The sequence below is a fragment of the Pseudochaenichthys georgianus genome, chromosome 1 (assembly GCF_902827115.2).
Source record: "Pseudochaenichthys georgianus chromosome 1, fPseGeo1.2, whole genome shotgun sequence".
Taxonomy (NCBI): Eukaryota; Metazoa; Chordata; class Actinopteri; order Perciformes; family Channichthyidae; genus Pseudochaenichthys; species Pseudochaenichthys georgianus.
In genome coordinates this window covers 49,927,435-49,934,934 of record NC_047503.1, presented here as the reverse complement: position 1 = coordinate 49,934,934, position 7,500 = coordinate 49,927,435, and the positions used below count along the sequence as shown (strand labels likewise).

The 7,500-nt window shown below is 45.7% G+C and overlaps 1 pseudogene; it reads right to left on the bottom strand.

Moving 5' to 3' along the window:
* The window catches only part of LOC117451611 (sodium/calcium exchanger 1-like), a 35,709-nt pseudogene that overhangs the window by 16,420 nt on the left and 11,789 nt on the right, over positions 1–7,500 (bottom strand).

Sequence of the window (7,500 nt, the reverse complement as noted above, 5' to 3'; positions counted from 1 at the left end):
CGGAGCTCTGAACGTGTGCAGATCTGAGGCTCTATATAAGGCTGTGAGCAGCGTGTCCTTAACAAAGTGAGAGCGTGCCCCTTTTCCGTCTCGCAGCCAGAGCCTGTTCATGCTCTGGAAACACATCTGCTGTCACATCGTCCCGCTGCCCTCACACGTGGAAACAGCCTCCGCTATGTGAGAGAGCTAACACACCTCATGACATCACTTCCTGTGCCCTGGAGGTCAATGGTCCTCTGGATGGGTTTTTGGTTGGGAAATAAGGCTGCAGTGTAATTATCACGTGTTAGAAATAAAGAGTTCAAAGAGTTTAAAGAACGTGTTGGGTTCCAATGATTGACATTCAGATTTGAAGATACACGCCCACAGGTAACGACATGAACAATGATATTTGCAAAGCGGCTGTGTGTAACATCAGACACTGGGTTGTAATTTAAAAAACGTTAGGACTCTTTGTCTAAATGTCAGTGCAGAAAGTCATCAAATACAACGTAAATATAATACTTTGCATTTCTTATTGACACGGTTCTGTATAAACTATGCAATTAATTAATATCTGTATTAATACTTATACACCACTGGATGTATTGGAATATACACATTTTAACCCCAATCCTAACCGGAAAGTCGAATATTTATATAAATATTGTAATTACATTTCGTTCAATGATGTAATTGTATTGCACCTTTAACTTTAACTTCTATTTTTGATATAATCTAACAGTTGAAATACAAATATATTTGCAGTTATTTTTTTCAATTTTATTATTATTAGGGTCTGAGAAGACGCAGCGACCGATAAACCTGCCAAAAACACCCAAAAACATGGAAAACGACCGACTAAAGCACCAAAAATGTTCGTAAATAATGTCGGCTGACAGACCGCGTGAGCCCAGTCACGTGGGCGAAGCCCTCTAACCCTAACCCTAACCCTAACCCCGTGACCAAAAAATCCGATGTTGTCCTAATTCAATGGAAAATCTTCCAAACAGCACCACACTTCAGATGATGGCTCCTAGTCCGGCCCTCAACAGCACTATGTCAATTATGGCTAAATATATTGGCCGAGTCCTCGAGACACCTAGACACACACGTCGACGTGCGGACAACAGCCTGCGGAACGTCGAAGACCCGCTCAACGCTGCTTGCAGCTTTAATTTTTATTGTATTTTAAAATAAAGCGTCTGTTACAAAACCCGATCTCCCCACGGATAAAACATTCTGACCCTGATGTGTTGTTATTTATGAAATAATGGACATTCCAGCTTCTGGGTTCTGCCATAAAGACTCTATTACCCAGAATGCCTTGCAGAAAAGTCATTCTCTTGTATCCTTGTATCATCACACAGCACTTCATATTCTATAAAAAAAGTGTACTCACAAGATCTCATCGTTGTCGAACTCCAGGACTCCGTGGGTATCTTCGAAGTCTTCGCCGCCACCCTTCGCCGTGCCCTCCGTGGTTTTATACGGCACCATCACGACGCCGCGAGCCCCCGACGTCCGGATCACCTTCACCTTCACATACAGACAATTCTTTATTAGGATTAGGGATTTACGGCTCTCTGGAGGGAGCCGGATCTTATGGCTCCGTTCCTTTCTGAGAGCCATTCAAAAGAGCGGTGTGGCGGTGGAGATCATTCGTTGACTCTGCTTCAAATGATATTTTGGATTTACAAATGTTGCACTCCGCTTCATCACTGCCTATGTTTTTGTTGAAGTGCATCCAAATGCTGCTGCGTTTTCACGTTTGGCTCATTTTCTCACCCCAAAAACACGTCGTCTACCTGTACCACATGTTATGACTTCTCTCTCTCTCATGTGTATTCCGTTAAGACCCAGCAGCTGCAAGGTGAACACAGCTGGAACAGAACAAGTGTTGGAATGCGTCCATCAGCAGGTTCATGATATCACGGCCCGTCTAACACACCGTCTGACTTTCATTACATCTGACTCCAGAGTTTCCTCAACTTAACGTGTTGCTTAAAATAATACTTCTGCATCCAGTCTGTGACGCTGTGAGTGCTGCACGGCCAGACACGGCTCAGTGACTCAGATCAGGAGACATGTGATACATCATGAAGTGATGTGCCGCGGACTGGACTCAGTGTACTCTGATCCGGGTTCTGATGCTGAGGCAGATATTTAAGAGCTTTCTTAACGCTAATGTTATAATCGTCAGATTGCTCTGAAGATGGAGGTGATATTCTATTCATGTTCACGTTCACACAGTCGGTGATTTTTGCCGGCCGTCTTTCCTGCAGCGGCAGCTTTTCTGTATTTCCTTTCTCCTGTGATATGACTCGATCGCTTTAAACTCCGCACACTGAGCTCTGATTGGTCAGCAGGCGGTGCTTTCACTGAGTTGAGCTCTTAGCCTGCAGCCTAACCTGCTCCCGACCAGGTTAGCCGCTCAGCATCAGTTACCATGGAGATCTAGCACGCTAAAAAGAGAACCAGCGTCGTAGGACCGGAAACCCATAGTTTTCTCTGAAGTTAGCCGCTAAGAGAACATCCGGCTTCGTAGTACAGGCCTCAGGAGTGATGTTCCATGTTTGTTGTTTGTTTCTCATGTGTTGATGTGTATCTGTTGATGTTACATGTTGTTGTTTGTTTCTCATGTGTTGATGTGTGTTTGTTGATGTTACACATGGAGCTGCTGTGATGAAAGGAGCATTTCAGACTTGATCTGACCATTAAAGTGTTATCGTATCGTATATCGTATTCCAGTCTGTTGGGGCTTTAGACATGAACCCTCTTCTGCCAAGAGCTTTGTTTGCAGAGGTTTGTACTTACTTCCATCATGCCGACGCTCTCGCTGATGGTCACCTGCGGCTCCTCGAAGGTAAAGATGCCGGCGTGGTCGTCATCAAATATCGTGACGGTGGCCGAGCACGGCAAACCTAACCCGGCGAGGGCGTCCACATGGTTGTTCTCGCCCTGTGATATCACCCTCACATTGCTGAGGTGAACCAAGAAGTGTTCGTCTTCCTCAAAGATGTCGTCGTCGATTATCTCGATGCGGATCTCCTTCTCCGTCTCCCCGGGTTTGAACACGATAGTCCCTTCGGTGAATCTGTAATCTGACCCTGCGTTCGCGGTGCCGTCTTCTGTTCGGTAATCCACGCAGACGGTGTTCCTGGGATCTCCTCCGCGACGCACAACGTTCAGAGCGACGCTGCCGCAGTTCTCCAGACACCGGTAGGTGCCAGCGTCGAAGAACAGCTTGGAGGAGAAGTCGTTGGCGGCGATTTCGGAGCAGATGTCGTGTTGATTCACCCTCTTGGCCTAAAATAGGATAAGATATACAGAGATGGCAAGATTACACACATCCTTTACTCAAGTAGAAGTACAGATAGTCTTGTTTAAAAGTACTTTGAAAGTAGAAGTACTGACTAAACTTCTTTCCTCAAGTCAAAGTAAAGAGGCAGCTGTTTGGAAAATGAGAGAAGTAGAAAGTACAGGTATTTGTGTTCAACATGTGAGAAGTAGAAAGTACAGGTATTTGTGTTCAACATGTGAGAAGTAGAAAGTACAGGTATTTGGGTTCAACATGTAAGAAGTAGAAAGTACAGGTATTTGAGTTCAACAAGTAAGAAGTAGAAAGTACAGGTATTTGAGTTCAACAAGTAAGAAGTAGAAAGTACAGGTATTTGGGTTCAAAGTGTAACAAGTCAAAGTAAAGAGTCGTCAGAAAAATAAGTAGTGGAGTAAAGTACTGGTACCAGAAACATGTACTTAAGTACAGTAATGAAGTATTAGTACTCCACTACTTCCCACCTCTGCACAAATACAATGAACACAGCAGCACAATAATAATATAACTGTACACTAACAGCAGTAAAAGAGCGATTCAATAAGTACAGCACCTGTTCGGCGGCGTGTTTCTTCAGGATGTTCCCGGCGCCCGTCATGATCCTGGTGGCCTGGCAGCGGTAGAACGCTCTGCTCTTCTGCTGCTGGCTCAGAACCTGGTAGTTGGCGAGCTCCATCAGCTGCTCCATCTCCTTCTCCGGGTGTTTCTGCTTCAGCTCCTTCAGGATCCGGGCCACCTCTCTGCGCGACTCCTCCTCGTCCAGCTCCTTGAACTCAAACTCTTGTCCTCCGTGGGAGAAGTTCAGCATCTTTCCGTCCATCTCCACGTCAATCTTTGACGGCAGCTCCAACGGTTCTCCCTCTGTCTCGATGATCACTCCTTTCCTCTTCCCGGCCCGGTAGCGTTTGTACATGTACTTGTAGAAGAGGAGTCTGCGGTCGGCCACGTAGGCGAACCCGACACATATCGGGAAGAAGGCGAGCGTGACGAGCCCCTCCCAGATCTGAACGACCCCCGGGGAGAAGACGGCGAGGATCAGGTAGAGCCAGATGTAGGCGAACACGCTCCAGGTGGCGGTGACGAAGAACACCCGGAGGTGCTTCACCTTCCTGGTTTCTCCGTCGGGAATCACGGACACGCAGAGGCCGATGATGACGAACATGTTGAAGGCGGCGCTTCCCACGATGGTGTTGGGTCCGAGCTCTCCGGCGTTGAACCCGTGACCGCAGACCTCCACCACCGAGAGCATGATCTCCGGAGCAGAGGAGCCCAGAGCCATCAGCGTCAGGTTGGACACCGTCTCGTTCCAGACGCGCACCTGAAATAGGAAAATATTAAAACTCACTTACTTATTTTAAGTCAGGAGGGTCCAAACTGTTTTAGCCGAGGGCCACATGCAGAAAGATATACGAAGGTGTGGGCCGCTCACTAGAGGTGTATCGCCTCATAAGTTAGAAAACTCAATCCAATGTAGGCAAATGATTCTGGATACTTGAAAATGCTGTTAGAAAAAACATGAATACTGTGTAATATATTTGAACATACATATTTAAGCGGTACAATATAAGACAAGCAGAAGTTTATTATACTTAAGTCATTATACTTTTTACATTTGCTGAGGGCCGATCCAAAATGGCCCCCGGCCGTAGTTTGGACACCCCTGCTTTAAAGGTCCCCTATTGCAGGGGTTCCCAAACTTTTCAGCCCGCGGCCCCCAAAATAACAGAGACTGGCGACCCCTGTCAAATTATTTCATTTTAGTTTTCCGCACTCTCGCGGGAATATCTCCACAATGGAGCGTTCCACTTTCGATTGCATGATATAGCCCATATAGTAGTCTACGTTTCATAAGAGGTGTAAAACCTGAGAGCATTTAAAATCTTATTTGAAGGAAAGGCTGATATAATCTGTAGTTGTATTTGTATTGTTGATTTAATGTGTGAACGAGGCGATGTAGAGAAGTTAAGCTGTCATTATTAGGCTGTCATGTGTTATAAACTGTTGGAGTGGTGAGCAGGCCTTTTGTCTTTGGGTATTTGTGGAGGTGGTCCGTGAGTGTTTTGTTATTGGCTAAGTGTCCTTGGTATGAAAAGGTTTGAGAAACACTGTGCTAGTGGATTGTCAACCGGGGGAGCCTCGCTGCGGGGCAATTATACAGATATCAATTTTTATTTTGTAATCATCTCGCGACCCCCGCTCTGGGAACCCCTGCCCTATTGTACTGTTTCTCATCAATATATCCCAGGTCTCAGATATATCCAGAGCCTGTCTCTGATTGGCTGAAACACCAAACAGGTCATTGCAGCATTACCCATAATCCCCTCTGTTTCAGCCCTGTTTCCAAAGTGCAGATTCTCTGTCTGTTACTTTAGATGACAATAAGGAGCCCCTCCCCACGCCCCTCGGAGAGACATTTGGTTACAAAGAACTCAATGGTGCTCTAGAGGAGATTCAGGTGATACGGGGGGGGGGGGGGGTTACCCTGGATGCTGATTGGCTAATGGTTACACAAGACAAAACATCGTTATGACATCTTCAAGTGACCAAAATCTGATCAGCTCATTTTCATGTAGAAAGACATGGAGAAGAAGGGACACATGCTGATGTAGAAGAGACATGGAGAAGAGGGACACATGTTGATGTAGAAGAGACATGGAGAAGAAGGGACACATGCTGATGTAGAAGAGACATGGAGAAGAGGGACACATGTTGATGTAGAAGAGGGGACACATGTTGATGTAGAAGAGACATGAAGAAGAGGGGACACATGTTGATGTAGAAGAGACATGGAGAAGAAGGGACACATGCTGATGTAGAAGAGACATGGAGAAGAGGGACACATGTTGATGTAGAAGAGGGGACACATGTTGATGTAGAAGAGACATGAAGAAGAGGGGACACATGTTGATGTAGAAGAGACATGGAGAAGAGGGACACATGTTGATGTAGAAGAGGGGACACATGTTGATGTAGAAGAGACATGAAGAAGAGGGGACACATGTTGATGTAGAAGAGACATGGAGAAGAGGGGACACATGTTGATGTAGAAGAGACATGAAGAAGAGGGGACACATGTTAGATGAAGAAGAGACATGAAGAAGAGGGGACACATGTTGATGTAGAAGAGACATGAAGAAGAGGGGACACATGTTGATGTAGAAGAGACATGGAGAAGAGGGGACACATGTTGATGTAGAAGAGACATGAAGAAGAGGGGACACATGTTGATGAAGAAGAGACATGAAGAAGAGGGGACACATGTTGATGTAGAAGAGACATGAAGAAGTGGGGACACATGGTGATGTAGAAGAGACGTGAAGAAGAGGGGACACATGTTGATGAAGAAGAGACATGAAGAAGAGGGGACACATGTTGATGTAGAAGAGACATGAAGAAGAGGGGACACATGTTGATGTAGAAGAGACATGAATAAGTGGGGACACATGGTGATGTAGAAGAGACGTGAAGAAGAGGGGACACATGTTGATGAGAAGAGACATGAAGAAGAGGGGACACATGTTGATGTAGAAGAGACATGAAGAAGAGGGGACACATGTTGATGAAGAAGAGACATGAAGAAGAGGGGGAGACATGTTGATGTAGAAGAGACATGAAGAAGAGGGGACACATGGTTGATGTAGAAGAGACGTGAAGAAGAGGGGACACATGTTGATGAAGAAGAGACATGAAGAAGAGGGGACACATGGTGATGTAGAAGAGACATGGAGTAGAGGGGACACATGTTGATGTAGAAGAGACATGAAGAAGAGGGGACACATGTTGATGTAGAAGAGACATGAAGAAGAGGGGACACATGGTGATGTAGAAGAGACGTGAAGAAGAGGGGACACATGTTGATGAAGAAGAGACATGGAGAAGAAGGGACACATATTGATGTAGAAGAGACATGAAGAAGAGGGGACACATGTTGATGTAGAAGAGACATGGAGAAGAGGGGACACATGTTGATGTAGAAGAGACATGAAGAAGAGGGGACACATGTTGATGTAGAAGAGACATGAAGAAGAGGGGACACATGTTGATGTAGAAGAGACATGAAGAAGAGGGGACACATGTTGATGAAGAAGAGACATGAAGAAGAGGGGACACATGTTGATGGAGAAGAGACATGAAGAAGAGGGGACACAGGTTGATGTAGAAGGGACATGAAGAAGAGGGGACAC